The sequence below is a fragment of the Canis lupus genome, chromosome 11, assembly GCF_011100685.1.
Source record: "Canis lupus familiaris isolate Mischka breed German Shepherd chromosome 11, alternate assembly UU_Cfam_GSD_1.0, whole genome shotgun sequence".
Classification (NCBI taxonomy): Eukaryota; Metazoa; Chordata; class Mammalia; order Carnivora; family Canidae; genus Canis; species Canis lupus.
The window spans coordinates 11,986,638-12,005,846 of NC_049232.1; the positions used below are offsets into that span (position 1 = coordinate 11,986,638).

At 37.7% G+C, this 19,209-nt stretch overlaps 1 protein-coding gene across 8 annotated transcripts in view; it reads left to right on the forward strand.

The window, feature by feature from the left end:
* The window catches only part of LOC474655 (zinc finger protein 474), a 53,219-nt gene that overhangs the window by 1,465 nt on the left and 32,545 nt on the right, over positions 1-19,209 (forward strand). The window contains exon 2 of one of the 8 annotated variants that reach the window (XM_038551939.1): positions 5,330-5,437. The exons of the other annotated variants lie outside the window; for them this stretch is intronic. The gene's annotated coding sequence lies outside the window, so the exon portion shown is untranslated. The remainder of the gene's footprint in view (positions 1-5,329; positions 5,438-19,209) is intronic. 8 annotated transcript variants of the gene reach the window in all.

Here is a 19,209-nt window from a genome sequence, read left to right on the forward strand (position 1 = left end):
CTGTGGTTATAATTTGCATTTCCCTGAGTAATGAAGTTGAGCATTTTTATAGGAGTTGGTTGGAGATTGGTATCTTGCTTTTATTAAGTATCTGTTTATATTTTTTTGTTTATTTTGGATGCTTCTTTTCTTGTTTATATCATCTTCACTGATATATAATTCATATCCAGTAAAATGCACACATTTTAAGTTCTTGGTTTGATGAGTTTTGATAAATGATTATAAATGATTACTGATGTTATCAATATAAGAACATGTCAATTAGCCTTTATAGGACATTCTCTACCCACCCAGCCACCCACAAGCAAGATCTACTTTCTGTAGATCTACTTGCAGATTAGCTTTTCCTGTTCTGGGGTTTCATAGATGGAATAATTCAGCATATACTCTTCATATATGATTTTTTTAATTCAACAAAATATTTTTAATGGGATCTATATCACTATATCAGAAACTGGTTCATTTTTATTGTGGGGTAATATTCTATCCCATGAATTTGCTTACTCGTTTGCCTGTTGATGTGCCCTTGTGTTGTTTCTTAAAATTTTCACTATTAAGAATAAAAGCTGCCATAAATATTTGTAGATATCTTTTGTGGACATATGTTTTCATTTCTCCTGGGTAATTATTTAAGGATAGAATGCCTAGGTAGATGTAGGTTTAATGTTGTGAGAGTCTGCCAAACTGTTCTCCAGAGTGTTTATATATTTCACACTCCCACCAGGCATGTGTGAGTGTTCCAGTTTTACACATCCTCACTAACACTTGGTATTAGCAACCTTTCTAATTTTAGCCATCCTAGTGTGTGTGGTATCTCTGGCTCTAGTTTGCATTTTGCTGATGACTAACAGCTAATGATGTTGAATTTTATTTCATGAACTTACTCCATGACTATACTTTTTTGACTATACTTTTTCTGTTGTACATAATCTATTCAAAGTTTTTGCCTTTTTAAAAAATTAGGTTGTTTGAATTATGACTAAACATATATGGTATAAATCCTTTTCAGATATATGTCTTATAAACATTTTTTTCCAATCTATGGCTTAGCTTTTAATTTTCTTGAGGGTGGTTTTTATTTTTACATTTTTAAAAAGATTTAATTCATTTATTATTTGAGCGAAAGAGAGAGAGAGAAGAAGCAAAGGGAGAGGGACAAACAGACACTGCACCAAGCACCAAGCCTGATGGTAGGACTCGATGCCAGGCCCCTGAGATCATGACCTGAGCCAAAATCAAGAGTCGAATGCTTTACTGACTGAACCACCCAGGCACTCCTTGATGGTGGCTTTTTTTTTTTTTTTTTAAGATTTTTATTTATTTATTTGAGAGAGAGAGAGAGCAAGCAAGAGAGGGTGCCAGTGGGGTGGAGGGGCAAAGGAAGAAGAGAAGCAGACTCCTTGCTGATCGGGGAGCCTGATGCAGGGCTGGATCCCAGGACTCTGGGTTCATGACCTGAGTCGAAGGCAGACCCTTAACTAACTGAGCCACTCAGGTATTTCTTGAGTGTGGCTTTTAAAGAATAGAGGTTTCTAATTTAAATGAAGGGAAAAATTAAATTCTTTTTAAGTTTAGTGCTTTTCTTGTGTTTTGTCTGAGAAGTCTCTGTATCTATTGAAGTCATAAAGGTAATCCATGTTTGCTTCTAGAAGCTTTATAGTTTTTGTATTTGTACAATTAGTATATTATAGTTTTTATTTTTAGTTCTATAATCCACTTTGAATTAAGTTTCATGTGTGGCGAAAGTAGAGTTAATATTAACTTTTCTCCTACATTCCCTTTCATTTGTTTGAAAGGTTTTCTTCCCTCCATTATATTGTCTTTGCATCTTGGTCAAAAATGAATTGACTGCACATGTGAATCAACCATGTATTTCTAGACTCTTTTCTATTACATGAACATATTTATCTATCTTTATTGGCATTGTTAATTTTTAATAACACAGCTTATCTTGGCTAGTAAGTAGCCCAGCAAGTATTAAAAACAAATATATAAGTGGAGTCCCTCCATGACTTCTTGCCAGTAGAACTATGCACAACAGTTTGAATTAGGTTGGGCACTTTTTTCTTGCATGTTGTCCAAATTTCTCCCTAGGCAACAATCTGATTTTAAGTGATTCTGTAACAAACAAGCCCCCAAAATATCTAGTTGGACATGAATTCAAGAATGATAATCCCAGCAAAAGAGATGCATTTTTCAAATGCATTTATACAGAATGATATGTGAGCTTAATTTTCATTCATTCATTCATTCAGTAATTTATTGAGTGTCTACTATATTCCAGGCACTATTTTTGACAAAGAAAGAAGGAAGGAGAATATTTCTTGTTCATAATTTTTGCAAGGAAGCATTATTTATAATCTCCACTATGTTGTCTATTTGACAATGTATTCCTCACAATTATAGAGAAAAAAATCTGTTTCTGGTAAAATAAACACCAGGTTCAATGTCTTTATACATTCTTGTAAATTGACAGAAAATTATCAACACTCAAGTGTCTACTAAAGAACATTTCCTCAGGCTTTCCAAGTCTGCTATCGCAGTCAAAAAACATCCATTCCTCTAAGCTTCAGAATGTAAACTATCATTTCTTTCAGTTGCAGTTTTCATCTTATTTTAGAATTTGAATTTCCTATGATATTTCTAAGAGCAATTTCTTTATAAATTTGGACATTAACATGGCTGTTTCTTCTCTGTGTCTGTATAATTTAAGTTTATATATAATATCACCTTAAATCATTTTCCCAACTTCTCTGGTGAATGAAACGTTTTCAAGAATATATACAATTCAAAACAAACAAACAAACAAAAACCTCCCTGATGAATGTGAACTGTTGCAAAACACCCTTCCTGAGGAAGCAGGTGGTGATTCCTGTGGAGTCTTAAAAACACAGCAGCATTTTCTAAATATCAGAGCATGCAAGTATGGCACTACATATAGTGTACACCGTATTGGGGCAGCAAGGAGGAGAATGTACAGAACGCAAGCTGTTAAGAGATTCAAGTGATGACAAGCTGCAAATGGAATGTCCAGAGTGCAACGCAGCAAGAGTTTTATGAGGTTTTTGTTATTGTTATTGTTTTTGTTCTTGTTGTTGTTTGAGAGAGGACTATGAGGAGCTTGATGGAGTCCCATGCAAGCAAAACTTGGTAGAATTCTGGTGTTGTTGAGCACTACTTTATAAATTCACGTTGATTTATAATCGGATGTTTCACTATTAAAATGGGGTTTCATTTGTATGCTTTAATTCAGGAGTCCTCAAACTTTTCCTATTAAATGCCCAGATAATAAATAATTTAGGCCTTATGGGCCATATGCTCTGCAGTTGTAGGGCAAAAACAGCCAAAGATAAATACATAAATGAATAAGCGTGACTTGGTCCAGTAAACCCTTATTTACAGAAAGGAGCAGACAGCTGGCCAGATTTGACTAGTGAGCTATGGTTTTCTGACACTTGTCTAATCTTCAGTTCTGATGAAATACCTTCCAATTTTATACATTAACATTTAAAGGCCCATGGCTATGAAGCTCTTCTTTCTCTGAATGCCTAGTCCTTTGGGGTTCTCTTCAGAAAAGATATGACTTCCAAGGAGAATTAACCTTTGGAAGTCATCTGCACTCAGAATGCCTGTAATCAAGAGAAACAACTTTTGAATAAGTTCAGTGCAGGAAAGCTAACTTCTTGGATCCTTCTTCAGCTTTCTGCCTTGTCATACAGCACCCAGTGTCTTACCTAGCTAATCATATGTCACCTCTGGTGTGCCTATTATCCCTATTCTTGGGGAGAAGCTCCAGGCTATAGATGCTTATTGTTCATTACTTGATAAACTCTCTTTACCATGAGGGTTTGGTCCAGGACATAGTCCTTGGCTGGATTCTCATTTCTCTCAGATTTGGTAGAGTTAGACTTCTAAAGCTAGCATACTAATTCCTAATTGCTTAAGGATTACAAGAAACATGGTTTAGATGCTCAGGTACCCAAAAGACCTGGGAAAATGCCACAAAGCTGGCTGTTAACTGTTCCTTTCCAAAAGTCCTGTTATGTTTTTATTCCTCTATTTCAATAAAGGGATTGATTTCTATTTAAAATTATTAATATAAAATTAAGCTAATCTCAGTGAGTTCTTCAATATTCAGTTTATTTTGTTAGGACCTAGTATGTGCCTAGCACTAGGGATACAGTTATGTGGAGAGAAAACAAGCCTTTAATGTCTTGGAGTTTACGTCCAAGTGGAGGAGACAAACATTATACATACATACATACATACATACATAAGACAAAAATATAGTAAGTGCTATGAAGAAAACAGAGTAATGTCACTGTCATAATGACTGTGTCGATGGTGGTAGCAGTGGTACATGTGTGCATGTATGCATATGTGCATTTGTATGAGTGTACATGATGTGTATTTCTGCATGTGTGTATTTGTATGTATATGCACACATGTATCTCTGCATGTAGGTGTGTCTGTGTGCTCCTCTGTGTGTCAGTATGTGTGTTTGAGAGAGAGAGAAAGTACTGGAAGAAGTGTAGTCAGAAAGGTTCTCTTTGAGTTGATGATGTTTAAAGAGAGAAAATATGAGAAAACTTTGCAAAGAACTAGGGGAAGATTCCTAGCCATGGCAAGAGCATGTGCAAAGCCTCTTGCCAGTTCCTCCCCTAACCTACCCTGGAGTGAGAAGGCCTTTGGGTTCTTTAAGGACCTGAAAGGATTAAGCTCAGGGCTGGCAGGAGGGAGAGTAAAGGAAGACAAAGGAAGAAACTTAAAGAAAAACAGGGATACAGAGGCCTTTGTGGAAAGAGTTTGGGTTTTACTTGAGAGTGGTGGGACAATCATGGGACACTTAATCCAGGGACGTTTAGGACCTATTTTGTGATTTAAGGAGTTGAATATGACTGCTCCAAAAAAGACAGAAGCTCGGGAGTGGATATTCACCTACTACCACTGTAACAGCACATAGTAGTGAGTCGTGTCCATTCACCTGCCTGACAACAAACTTAAGAGGGCAGGCCAGACATCCAAAAGGAATAACTGGCCACATCAATGATATACGTCAATTAATGTAATATCATATGGGGTTCTCAATTATCATAGGGGTAGAACTGAGACAGGTATGAAAGTATGTAGGAAAAAGATGCATGAAGATTCTCAGATGAGAAGGTGAGCAGAAGGTAGAAAATGAGCAGAGTGTTTTCTTCTCTGCCAAATCATTAACAGGTGATCATACAGAGAATAAAAAGACATTAGATGTTCTAGTGTCTAATAAAGTAGTGCCTTTTACCTTTCCTCTAGCTCTCTTCTCCCCAACCCCTCATCTCCCATGCAGGCCCACACTAAGATCAAGAATCTCGTGGGACAGCTAGGCAAAGGAACACACCCCCATGATCATCTTAGCTTGAACTCACCACCACTGTGACTTCTTCCGAGCCCAGAGGTATGGTCAATGGTTATTTTAGTAAAATTACTGTGAAACGACCAAAGAGCAAAATGAGAAGTAATGAGGATGGGGGAAAGAAATAAATAATTGCAGATAGAGTCAGAATTCAATTTTCAGCCAATAATTGTCCTTATTAGTACCATCTGACCTGATTATAATCCAACAAATCATTACCAAATAAGTGTTAGATAGACCCTGGCATGGATTCATTGCTAAGTGAAGATTATGACAATGATTCTCAATATATTCTCCGACCTAGAGGGAATATGTGTAGAGATGTGTGCGTGTGTGTGTGTGTGTGTGTGTGTTCTTGTTTGCCAGCATTTAGAAGCAGAGTGCTAAGTGATGTGATAATAAATATAGGTAATAAAATTCCAGCCTCTTGCTAAGCAAGTATATATATTCTTTGGAAGGATGGAAATACATATATTTAATTTGTAACAAGCTATTTACATTATGGATAATTTTAAAACCATAAATGTGTAATAAGAAATTAGGGTTTACATTATTTGAATCAGTTCATGGCTTTTCCCTTCAAAAATACCAAATGATATGCAACATTAGAATAAGATAAATCTTGGATTGCTTTATCTATTCAGTTCCAAGTGAACCGTCTTATATATGAAACACATGAGATTTTAACAAACAAAAATTAGAACCACATTTTCCTCTTCAGTTAGCCTATTTCCTATGTCAAGTGGAGTTTAATTATTTTAGCTATTACCATATTTATGGGTGACGAGAAACTTGCAAATAAATTTTCAACATAGGCTCTCAGGAGAAGCTTATTGATAAGTAGCATTGGAATACTGCTGTAGCTAAAATTACTTAATTGGACACTATCTACTGTTTTCCTAAATAAAATAGGTTCTGTTGTGATTCACCAACAATTTAAATATCTTTAATGTGATGGGATCTCTTTCAATGTTGATTTGTAACTGAAATTTTACAATTAACCAAAAAGGATTGAGTTTTGTAGCCTAAAATCGTCATCCTTCCATGCAACATTTGCAGGATAGATTCTAAATTTATGCATCTTCAAAAGTTGATTCCATAGCATCTTGAAATATGTCATCCTGTTTTATATATATATATATATGATATATATGATATATTATGATATATATGATATATATGATATATTATAAGATCCTAGTGATTTGAAAACTAGGAACATGATGGTATGAACACATAAATGAAAACTAGCTTAAAACATTTAAAAGAAAGCTCCTGGAAGAAAAGAAGAGTGGGGGTAGGGTGGGTAAAACACTGAAAAATTGTCAAAGCTCACTGGAAGCAAATGGAGATTTCACTAAGTGTATCTCTGCTGTAGGTACCCACCTCAGGATCCAGGGTAACAAAAGAGTTCTCAGGGCAGTGAAGAAGGGAGAACATTTTTAGGCAGCTTAGGAAGCACATGACAAATTTGCTGTTTTGTATTTTAGTGAAATAGTATTTGTAGGTAGGACTTCTGGGCATGAAAACTCAGGAAAGGAAAAGGAGGAAAGAAGAAGTAAGAGGATGTTTGTGACGCCCAGTTTTCATGTCCTGTGGATATCGGGTGATGGAATTCTCTGAACTGTTTCCTGGGAGCTGGGCCAGCCACAAACCATCACAAAAAACCTATACAGGAGAAGAGCTCAACTAGACCCTAGGAGCAGGGACCCTAAGATTAGCCTATCTGTTCTGTAGGAAGACAGGAAAATGACATGATTTAAATAATACTGTAGTACTATTGCAACAGTTACATCCATGAGGGGAAAGCCAAGGCCATCACTGAAGCATGGGTAATATCAAGCCTCTGATGACCTCCAGACTTCTTACTTTGATAAAAAGATATGCCTTTATTTCGTGAAATGACTGGATAGGATTTTCGCTATTTGTAGTGATGTAAAATCTCAACAATACATAACTGAGTAAACATATTGTAAAAATTAGCCTTTTAACTCATGATTGGAAGAGTTGGAAGAAATTTGGAAATATCTTTAATGAATAATGTGTTGGTGGTGGTGGTGGAGGCAATGGGAACTCGAAAATTATGTCACAAAATTTCTGTTCTGGACTCTACTGCCAGAGGCAGCATTCCAGGCTGAATGTATTATTAAATAAATCCAGGCAGGCCTTCTTACCATATTCAAGTGCTTCAGACAGTGGGCCATTTATGAGAAGGATACATGTGCATGGAAATACAGGGGAATCTAAAAACTAGACCTCTGGAAACATAAGACCTACATGTCCCAGGGGAATTCCTAGCCAGAGAGTTGAGTAGACTCTGTTCTCTGGCCCAGACACCAAAATAATTTATAGGCACTTTTTCATAAAGTTTCAGATTTCTAGAGGAAAATCTAAGGAACTTCTCAGCCAAGCTCTTTTTATTTCTGCTGAGTAGAGCATTAAGAACCAGATATTACCCCCCATTGGTTTTCAAGCCTATGTTCATGAGGTCTCTTTCTCAAATTGTTGAAAAGTCTGAAGAGAACTAGAGACCATAGTCTGCTTCACTTTTTAAGAGAGCTGGTGACAGAGGCCTGTCCACAGCCAAGCTCCGTGAACCTGACCTGGTCACCACTTTTCTACCTGTGAGGCGATTGCTTCCTCTTTCATACCTGACATGATTGACAGTGATAACATCCGAATCAGGTTTCATTTCTTATTTGTGACATGGTGACAAAAGCTGCTTCTTGTTTCTGGTAGGAGTATCATGACATTATAGGAGCACAGATATTCTCTAAACCCAAAGTAATATGTAAAGACTGAAGAACATCACATTCTTCTGTCCCCAAGTAGCAGTGGCAGCTCCAGGTGTCCTGTCATCAGCTTGTCCCACCAGCTCTACTCTGTTTCTCCCATGGCCACTCCCGTTCCCTCTGTTCTGCCTTCCTCCCACACATCACTTATTTGCTGGGATGTGTCAGCTCTCTCTCAGTGTCCTCTCTTGGCTTAGGTGACCATTACTCTTCTTTTCCCAGAGAGAGGAACATAATGAACCAGTTCTTATCATGTTAGGCCATGGATTGGCCACATTTTGTCCAGCACCCAGTTCTGTTCCAAGGATCCCAGATTGGGGACAGGTAGTAGAGTGATACATTTCATACTGATTCAGTTTGACACCTTTAGAAAATGTACTCCTTTATCTCCTAACTTTTCAGTTGTCTTTTTTAGGACTGCAGGTTGGAATGTGTTTCAATAAAATATGATTTGGGGTGCCTGGGTGACTCAGTAGGTTAAGCATCTAACTCTTGGTTTTGGCTCGGGTCATGATCTCAGGATTGTGAGATTGAGCCCCACAACAGGCTCTTTCTCCTCAAACAAACAAACAAACAAACAAACAAATAAATAAAATCTTAAAAGTAAAATAAAATAAAATTTGATTTGAGTTAGCCAAAGAATGAAAATTTTGAATTCCTCAGAATATTTTACCAAAGGAGAATAATTACAGAAATCTATAGTTTGTCTCCTAATTACATTTTCCCACCTGTGGGGTTTATGAAAATATGGAGAACACAGACATTAAAGCCTCATAGTGACAATGATGATAACATACTTACCACCTACCAAACAGCATGCTAAGCATTTTGTCTTAAACCTCACAATCACTATGCAAGGTATTATTATCTCACCAAACCTAAGATGAAACTGAGACATCCAGAAGTTAGATATCCTAAGATTCCACAACTGATAAGCATTTTGGAGCTAGCATTTCAAGTAGGTCTCAATTTATAGAAGTGGCATGCAAAAAGTACTTCAGAGTGGAGACTAACAAGAGTATAACTTGAATCTTTGCTATAAGCTATTTTTTTCTGCTTTTACTTAGCAAATTAGAGCTTACCAGTGGATTTCATGGTTGGCTTGAACTTTGACTTTTTTTTCCCCAGATATGACAGTTCAAACTTAAAATCTGAGTGACCTGATACCAGGCCACACAGAAAGGGGAATGGGAATTGGTTTAGCATCCAAAGTGAAGATGCTTTTGAAACAAATTCTTTCATTTTTTAAAGTTCTATCTAAATGCCACAAAATTCTACAGCAGAAGTTTGCTTTCTGGTCCAGAAGTATTTGTCAGGATTTTTAACAAAAATATTTAGACATGTGTCAGCTACTAGTAATATAAGATGGGACATGGAGGCAACTGTTTGAAACAACATTAAACAGATCCTGAGAACTGGAAGAAACATATAAGTTTGGCTTTGTGTAGTACACATAGTCTCAAGAAGTTAGGTACAAATTACATTTTGTAGATTAGGGTGATCTATTTTCCCACTAAATGTTTGGTTTTTAGAGAAAATTCTGCAATGGATCCTTTTAGGAAACTAAAGAACTTCCTTTGTGTAGTCCTTAGATGTAAAATGTTGATATTCTCCAGATTTTATTACTCAAGATCTTTTTTCAATTACATGTTGCATGTGTTATAAGAAAATCTATAAAGGTTCCTCATTTCCTAGAAGGCAATCAGATTTCCTGAAAGTAGCTATAGTGCTCTTCATAATTTATTTTCAGATTGCCTTCCCTGGTAATCTGTTATTCTTCACTCTTTTCCCTCTGCCATTTCACCCACATTTTACTACCTGTCCACAGATACACACACACACACACACACACACACACACACACATTTATATCCATTTACAACTTGTATCCATTTATATATACACAGCCTTCTACACACTCACAATCATTTATTCACACCTACCCACACACCTCAATCACTCATACTCATCTAAACACACATTTACTCACTTTCATATACACACTGTACTTAATTCACATCCATTCACACACTCACATCCATGTCTCCACTCACATCACACCTATCCATTTCTTTACTCATACATATGCATCCATTCACTCACTGGCAACCCATACTCATTCACTTGTATCCATCTACACACTCAAATACATACACTCACTCAGTTACACACACTCATACACTCATACACATTTCCAACTGTCAATCTCAACCATCTACTCACACCCATCCTCACACACCCACCAACTACTATCCATTGATGCACTCACATTCATGTACCACTCATCCATACACATACTTATCCACTTATATCCATCTGCTCACATCTAATTACATACCCATCTCCTTATAGGCATCTACTCACATCTAATTACATACCCATCTCCTTATAGGCATACACACTCAAACACCCACAAACTTTCACATACACCATATACGCACCTGTCCTTCCTACCACAAACCAAAGCCCCACATTTTTCAAGCACATCATGCTCTTTTAGGTTCTCACACCTCTGCATATGCTGTTGTCTGTTTCAGCTGAAAATGTCTTTCTCCCTATATAACTTCTATTCTTCTTTCAAGAACCAGCCCAAATAACATTGTTATTTTACAGACAAATGTTTATAGTAACTTTATTTGTAATAGTCAAACTGTAATCAGCCTGATTGTTCTTGAACAAGTAAAACAAATTACCACAGAATAGTACTTGCCCATTAAAAGCAGCTAATTGCGGGGCGCGTCTCCTGCGACCGGTCCCGCCGCCCACCCCTACTCCCAGTCTAGGTAGTTCAATAAAGAGATTGTTTATTCCCCCCCAAAAAAAAAAAAAAAAAAAAAAGCAGCTAATTATTGAAACATACAACAACTTAGATATGTCATTAGGGAATTGTGCTGAGAAAAAAGCCAATCCCAAAAGGTTGTGTATAGCATGACCCTATTTATAGAACATATTGAAATAAAAAAAATTATAGAAATGGAGGACAGATTAATGATGTCTAGGAGTAAGAGATGGAGACTTGAAGGAGGTAGTGGGAGGGAGAGAGGTGGGTGCAAATTGGTGACACGAGACGTCATATGGTGTTGGAACTGTTCAGTATCTTAACTGTAGTGGTGCATATGTTTGTAGTTGGTAAAATTATATAGAGCTTAATACACACATACATAAATACAGATAAAACTGGATTGTGTCAATATCAATATTTTGGTTGAGATATTATAATTTTATACAATGTTACTTTGGGAGAAAATGGACAGGGGCACAAGGAATCTATATTTTTTCTTAGAACTGCATGTGAATCTACAATTATCTTAATAAAAATTGTAATTAAGAATATAATCATTTTGTCATCTTCAGACCTAAGACATTAATTCTTAATATCTAGATAACAAGACATATCTTAAAGGATCATGATGAGATAAAACCAAATGGGATGAAATGAACCTAGGAAAATGTAAGCTTCTACAATTAGATCCAAACAGTCAATCACATTAAGTGTAGACTGAGGGAGACAGCTCAGCAGCAGATCACATGGCTGCAACTAAAATCTGGGAACAAAATGATAAAGCAAACCAACCATTCACCAGTACTTTAAGCAACATACTCTGAAGTTGAAACCAACCATTCACCAGTACTTTAAGCAACATACTCTGAAGTTGAATTGCTAAGTAGGTCTTTGTGAGGAGCACACAGACAGGGAAACATGAAGGGGTGTTCCATATTTGAGATGGCTACATCATTTTAATACAGAGATTTATCTAGTGTGACCTTCCTCTATAAAGAAATTCCAAATATGACTCAGTTATTGACAAAATAGTCTCACTCTGTATTAAAATCAAATCTACCTCTTTTTTCTGAGCACTACAGGCAATATTTCTGATGTTGTGCTGTTTGTACAGAATATTCCAAATTTTGTTTTTGCTTTTCTCGTGTTTATATAACACATATACATTGGGTATGAAATGGCTGAACTGTAATGACCATGAACTATTGATGCCATCTGATGTGGTTGCACAGAGTGAATCATTGGCACAGCATGTTGAGGGATCCTTTTTATACTAGGGCTCTGCAGGGGAGGAAAAAGTTTCTATATCTTTTTTGGTTCGGTGGCTGGATCTACAGAATACACTAAAGACAGATAATCAAGAGAAAAATAGTGTATTAACAAGTGCTTCACACATACACACAGGAGGACTCAGTGATGAGAAACTCTCAGGATGGTCAGAATTCAAGGTTTATGTTGCATCTTAACAAAGAACAATAAATTAGTGTAGAAGTGACAAGACAAAGGGATTTAGGATTTCAGGGGTGGCAAAATATAGTAAGGTAAATATATGGGGGAAACTAATAGAAGATATGGGTTATTTAGTGATGTTTTTTTTTTTTTTGTAGCTTCCTCTTGGTGCTTGGCTCTGAGCTGACAAGAGTCTAGAGTTGTCTTTGAGTTTCCCTTCTTGGTTTGGGAAAGAGAGACATCTTTTCAAATTTATGTCTTACTTTTAGGCAAATAGAGGGAGAGCGGAAAGCTTTCCTTGTATCTGCTTCTTCCAATTGCCTTCAACTCAAAATAATCCTTATGCAAAGTGGCATAATCTGATACACTACAATTCCAAATAAGAAACCACTCCACAAAACAGAAAAGGCTTTTCAACTCAGAATCCAAACTGGTAATAACCTTTCCACCTAGGAAGGGTTTCAATATCCAGCTCCAAATGTTTGAGAAGGATGCTTGTGGTCCTGACAACGCAGTTGAAGAAAAAGAAGGGAACACTTGTCCTGCACATGGCACACCACTTAAGAAGTAGTGGAGTCAGTTAGCCATGAGCATTTTCTGAAGAAAACAGTCAATAAAGACTCTACCTGATATAAAAATGTAGATGCCAAGACAAGGAATACAGTCAAAGAGGAAAGGGGAATAAAAGCTTGACATGTGGACAAGAACGCTGTATAGACCACACTGAGGAGAATGAAAAATCTGAAAGGATTATTTCCTGAGCCACACTGGTTAGGGTCCTCACCAGAGCTACAAAGAGAGACTGGATTAAATATTTATGCCTTTGTTACAATAGGGAGAATTGTACTATAATTTTCATTCTACAGGGCTGCCTGGGATGTCTTATCATGACCCCTGGGATAGAGTTGCCCCGGTGGTGTTTCCAGTGGAAAATAGAGCTAGGTGACTGTGAACTATTAAAATCCAGAGTACAGAATGGGTAAAACCAGCTGAGCAACATTTTTGCAGAAGTCTGCATTCATTATGCTGATCTTTTTCTGTTGGGGCATTTTAGTTTTCTATGCCTGCTGTAGCAAAATACAATAAAATTAGCAGGTTAAAGTAACCAAATTCATTGTCTATGGTTCTCTGTGTTAAAAGTCCAACATGAGGGTTTCTTGAGGCTAAAATCAGTATCAGCCAAGCTGTGTTCATTTGTAGGAGCCCTTTTTGAAAGCCCTATGTATCCTTGGTCTTCCCAACTTCTAGATACCTTACGTGTTCCTTAGCACATAGCTCCTTTCCTCCATCTTCAAGGCAGCCATAGGTCTCTTTCTTCTTCACTTGTCCCACCTCTTTCAGTGGAAAGCTGTCCACTTTTGAGTACTCATGTGATTTATATTTGGCTTTTCATTTTTCATCCAGCTTCCTCCAGAATATAATAGAGTTAAATTATAAACCACACTTTTCCAGTGGTGAGCTAGTCAGCTTTGCCTTTAAGGCTCAGAGGGCAAATTAGCAGTGGAGTCAACCACAGGTGCCCTTCCTAATGGCACTTTCTCCTTATTGCATTGGGTTGTCCTTCCAGATCTAGGGCTGAGACAGATAGTGGAGCCAATGAAAGAAAATGCAAGAGACAGCACAGAAGGTGGGAAAGGAGCCTATTGAAACCACAAGACAATGGAAAAATCAACATCCACACAATTGATTTTAAATTGAATTCTTATCAAATATCCTGATCTTTCTGATCCTAGGTATGACTTAAAATAGCACACAGATCTTCTTTGTGTTTACTAAAGGAAAACAGAACAAAGCAGTTGACACTCTCACTGACTTCCTTGCTATCTGATAGTTATTAGGCATGGGGTGGAAGAAGGTTTTCCGTAAATTTTAAACTACAAAAGAAAGTAAACTACAAGCTAAGAAGATTTGCATATAAAGAGGTATACCACATTTCATGTTCAGCCTGTGCTCTGGGGACAGAGAGGATGAACAAGTTCCTCCTAAACACTAGGAGATGCCTTCTAGTGGTTTTCTTCAGCAGTGGATATCCATGTAAGATTCCTGAGCAATGAAAGGATGTTGTAGGGAGGACTCTGAACCATCAGGGATCTCAGACCATCTGGCCTGTGAAAGAGAGCCTTGTTCACAAGAATCAGATGTGTCAAAGGGAATGACAATAGTTTGTTGATGACTTATTTACATTGGAGGACCAGAGTTGTGGGGAGAACAGCAACAAAGAGCCCACGTTCAGAAACAGGCATCAGTATGTAGCCGTACATAAATTCTCAGGTCTCCAGAGCCACCACCAGGGAAGTCATGCTGAGCAGATCAGAAAATAGAGGCACATTCATTACACACACAGCAGAAATGCAGCCTCATGGGCTCAGCCCGGTTTTTGACTTTCTTCCCAGGGATTTTCCTCAGAAACAGCTTTGGGTGGAGAGAGCATTAACAAAGGGTGTTGATGTCTGCAATGAATGGTAATGAGGATCAATTTAAGTGTCAGCCAGGCTCTGGGAGGCACCGACCTCCCACCTCCCTGAGGTGGGTAGCCCTAAGGCACGATTTTGAGGCTGTTGTCTGGTAAGTGGATGATGTGGTTAAGAAAAGGTTCCTCCAGGATATAGTGAGGCCCATCTCTCATTGGCCAATCTCTCTTGGTCAGGCAGCTCCCTTCAAAGGCAGCTATATTATTCTTTCTGTTTGCTTCCACCTGGACACACTAATCCAGTGACTATCCTTCTGATACTACCACCCTGTGGTTTGTAAGTCTGTGCCAAAGATACCATAGTGAGGTAGCATGCTGAGACAATAAATCATGAGCACAAAGACAGTGGGAACTCTCTGCAAACATATCACATAATGGGGGCTAGGAAACACATGCATCTATTCATAATTTTAAAATTCTAAAATTGTTTCTATCCTTCCCCCACTGTGTTTTATCATAATACATCACCTGTAGACACCTGATACCTCATTCTAGCTTGAGAAGGAATCACTATGCTGTTCTTGTACATTTGCAATTCAAACTAATTTATAGGTGGTACTTGACAAAATGGCCAGTTTGTCAGAAAGAAAAAGTGCACCAGATTCTGTAATCCGTACAAGGAAGCATAATTCTCTTAGGAAGTATTTCCAGCCCAAATCTTGGAACTCTAACAATATATTGTTAATGGTTTGTTGATGTTCTTTTGACTGACTGATTCTTTCTTTAGATTAATAACTTAAACAATTCAACATTCTTAATGTGAGGGATCATTTAATGGAAAATCAAGAACCCTTGGCTTAAGCAGAAGAGTAGTTTTTGTTATATCAGTGGTAACTAAATAATCATGGGAAGGCCTCCAAAAAGTTCAGATGGGCTCCAAACACATTTCTTTTTGTGTTTTTTCTTTTCTGTATTTCTTTTTTTTTTCTTTCATTCTTTCCTTTTTTTTTTTTTTTCATTCTATCATCTCTCCTGTGGCTGATCTAAACACTGACTGTTAGATTTTTTTTTTCTCTCTTAAATTAGATGCATCATTTCCTGTTACCTTCCATTAATGTATGAAAATTCCTTCTCAGGTCACTGGTTCTTTTCTCTTTGGATATTTCCTTCCTTCCTAGAAATAAGTCTTTCAGTCTCACTCTGCTGTCATTAAAAGTTTTGTTTCTAAATTTTTTGCCAATAACTCTGTCAGGCTTTTAGTAAATATCTCCCCTAGAAAAACCTTCATCTGGATTCCCAGTTGACTGAGAGTGAGTGCTCCTTGAAGTGGTATTCAAATATTTAAACTGAGGAGAAAAATTTAAATATTTCATTGAGGAGAAGAACACTTTAAAGTGTTTAAACACTTTAATTATTTATTAAAATATTTATAATTTAAACATTTAATTGAGGAGAAAAACACTTTAAAGTGTTTTAAAAACACTTTTAATGTTTAAAGTGAGGGTTACAAATCGTCAGGAACTCAAATGCCTTTGAGAATCAAGAATGAACTACAAATGAATAAAGCAAAAGACTGAGGAGAAACTTTGGAAGTGTAAAGATTGGCTGGCTCACCCATAGGCACAGACTTTATTCCGTATCAGTTTATGTGGGTTGTTGCCGCATTGGAAGGTGTACTCTGTATGGCCAGCTCTCCCACTTTCTCACAAGAAACGCAAATTCTGCTTTTGTGTGATAGCTCCCAACTTTGAAATAATGGCACCTAACTCAGACTTTTTTTAAAGATATATTTATTTTATTTTTTTGTTTTTATTTTTTTTTATTGGTGTTCAATTTACCAACATACAGAATAACCCCCAGTGCCCGTCACCCAATCACTCCCACCCCCCGCCCTCCTCCCCTTCTACCACCCCTAGTTCGTTTCCCAGAGTTAGCAGTCTTTACGTTCTGTCTTCCTTTCTGATATTTCCCACACATTTCTTCTCCCTTCCCTTATATTCCCTTTCACTATTATTTATATTCCCCAAATGAATGAGAACATATAATGTTTGTCTTTCTCCGACTGACTTACTTCACTCAGCTATATTTATTTATTTTAAAGAGACAGAGGGTGAGTCAGTGTGCGGAGAGGCAGAGGGAGAGAATCTTCAAGCTGACTCCCCACTAAGGATGGAGCCTGACATGGGGCTTAATCCAAAGGCCCATGAGATCATGACCTGAGCCGAAACCAAGAACTGGGTACTTAACCAACTGAGCCACCCAGGCATCCCTAAACTGTTTTCTTAAGTAGGTTCCATGCCCAGCATGGAGCCTAATGGGGGGCCTGAACTCATGACCCTGAGATCAAGATCAGAGCTGAGATCAAGAGTCAGGAACCCAACTGAATGAGCCACCCAGGTGCCTCAAAACATTTTTAACTCTAGGAAGGCCAAAAAGAACTTATAGATGGGCCAAATTTGTCCTATCAACCACTGCTTTAAAGTCTTGAGAAAGAACTATTTAGAATAGAGCTTTTTTAATGGAATAGTAGTATCCCAGATGTTAGCAAAGATGGTTTATGATTCAACAGCCTGACTCCCCCACTTTTTATTGTGTCTACCCTTTGAATTTCTATACATGATAGGATTCTAATGTGCTTATACTGATGGTTTCCATAACCAGTTCTCCACCACTCCAAATGTCATTGTTACAATTACATGGTCATACCTGTGTGGCATTCATGACTCTTGAGTACTCTGTGATTTGGAAGCTCAATATAGAGTGAAAATTACAGACTCAGTCTAACAATAGCCTTCACAGGGTGATATTATGAGCTCTAACAACATAAAATGTCCTTACTGAAAGTTCTACTTAGAAGTGTAAAGAGTACATTTCTCTCGTGTTCTGTTTGCATGGCTTTCCTAACACTATAGACTACTATGTCTACACCTGACAATTAGATTGAATGAAGGTGGAAAAACTGACTTCTTGGCTTAAAATTCTCCACCGTGAAGGAAAGATGAGGAAGGATAATAAATTTTCATTAGTTATTCAAAATCAGCCTGGAAATGCCAGCAGGGACAGCCAGATTCCCTTGAAGCCATATGCCTCAGGCTAAGTGGATTTTCTGAATATATTTTTATTTTTTACCTTACAGAAAATGCTCCTGTCTTTTCCAAACCAGACCATTTCCAGTTCCTGGTTGCTCTCATCTGGCCTTTTGTCACTCTCATTAGAATTGTTGAGGACTGCAAGTGCTACTGGCCCACGGGCAACACATAAGGGAGTGCAGAGAACCAGCCAGAGTGAGCTGGACCACTCTCCTCAGCAGTCCCTCATCAGCCTTGATCTAGGAATGGGATCACTTTAAATTGACTCCCTATGTGACAGTGGTGGCCTTGTGGTTCAGTGGTCAGCTATAGAAGGAAATCAAATAAAAATGAAGGAAAATATGAATATGCCTAAAACAGCAGGTTTCCTCTTTTGGTTTAATTCAGTTACAAAGGGTCAAACAACATTGTCTAGTTCTTGAAGCATGATGATGGTATAAAATTACAAAAATATGTTTTCAGTGGTCTGAATGAGTTGAGGATTCAATGTTAAGCACTATATTATTTTCTAAGATGCTATTAAATAATTCATTTGAGTTTATATTTATTGCAATACTGAGGTCATGTGCAGCTTGAATAGCATAGATTTTTATTACTTACATTCTGAGGGTGGTTGTATCAGTTAGGAGATAGAACCCATACCAATTATTTAATTACAATTTCATATGAAGAGTTGTTAACCAGGAAAGAAGTTGTTACGTACGTAGTAACTAGCAGGGTAAAAAGAGAACATAACTATATGAGGGAGGCAGCAGATACCATTCCTAGGGCTGAAGTATCAAAGGGAAGAGGTTTGGATTATCAAAACCTAGAAACTTTGGAGAAGTGCTTTATGGAGTTGAAAATCAAATCTTCAAGGAAGAGACAGACACAGACTGGCTGATGATGTTGTTTGGAGAGGGAAAGGGAATGAATCTTGTTTGGAAGTGTTGGAAACACTGTAAACTGGTTTCAGGGACTCCCAGAGGAAGCCACTCCTGTCAGGATGAAGAAGTGTTGCTGGGGTTGATGTTCATAGGAACCACAAGCAGACAGGAAACCTTTAAAAAGTAGCAAGACGAGGTGCACCTGGGTGGCTCCCTTGGTTAAGTGTCTGCCTTTGGCTCAGCTCAGAATCGCAGGGTCCTGGGATGGAGCCCAGAGTTAAGATTCCTGCTCAGCGGGGAGTCTGCTTCTCCTTCTCCCTCTGCCCCTCCCCCAACCGCATCCCTACCCCTGCTCCTGTACTTTCTCTCTCTCAAATAAGTAAATAAATAAAATCTTTAAAGAAGGAAAAGGAGCAAGGCTTCTCT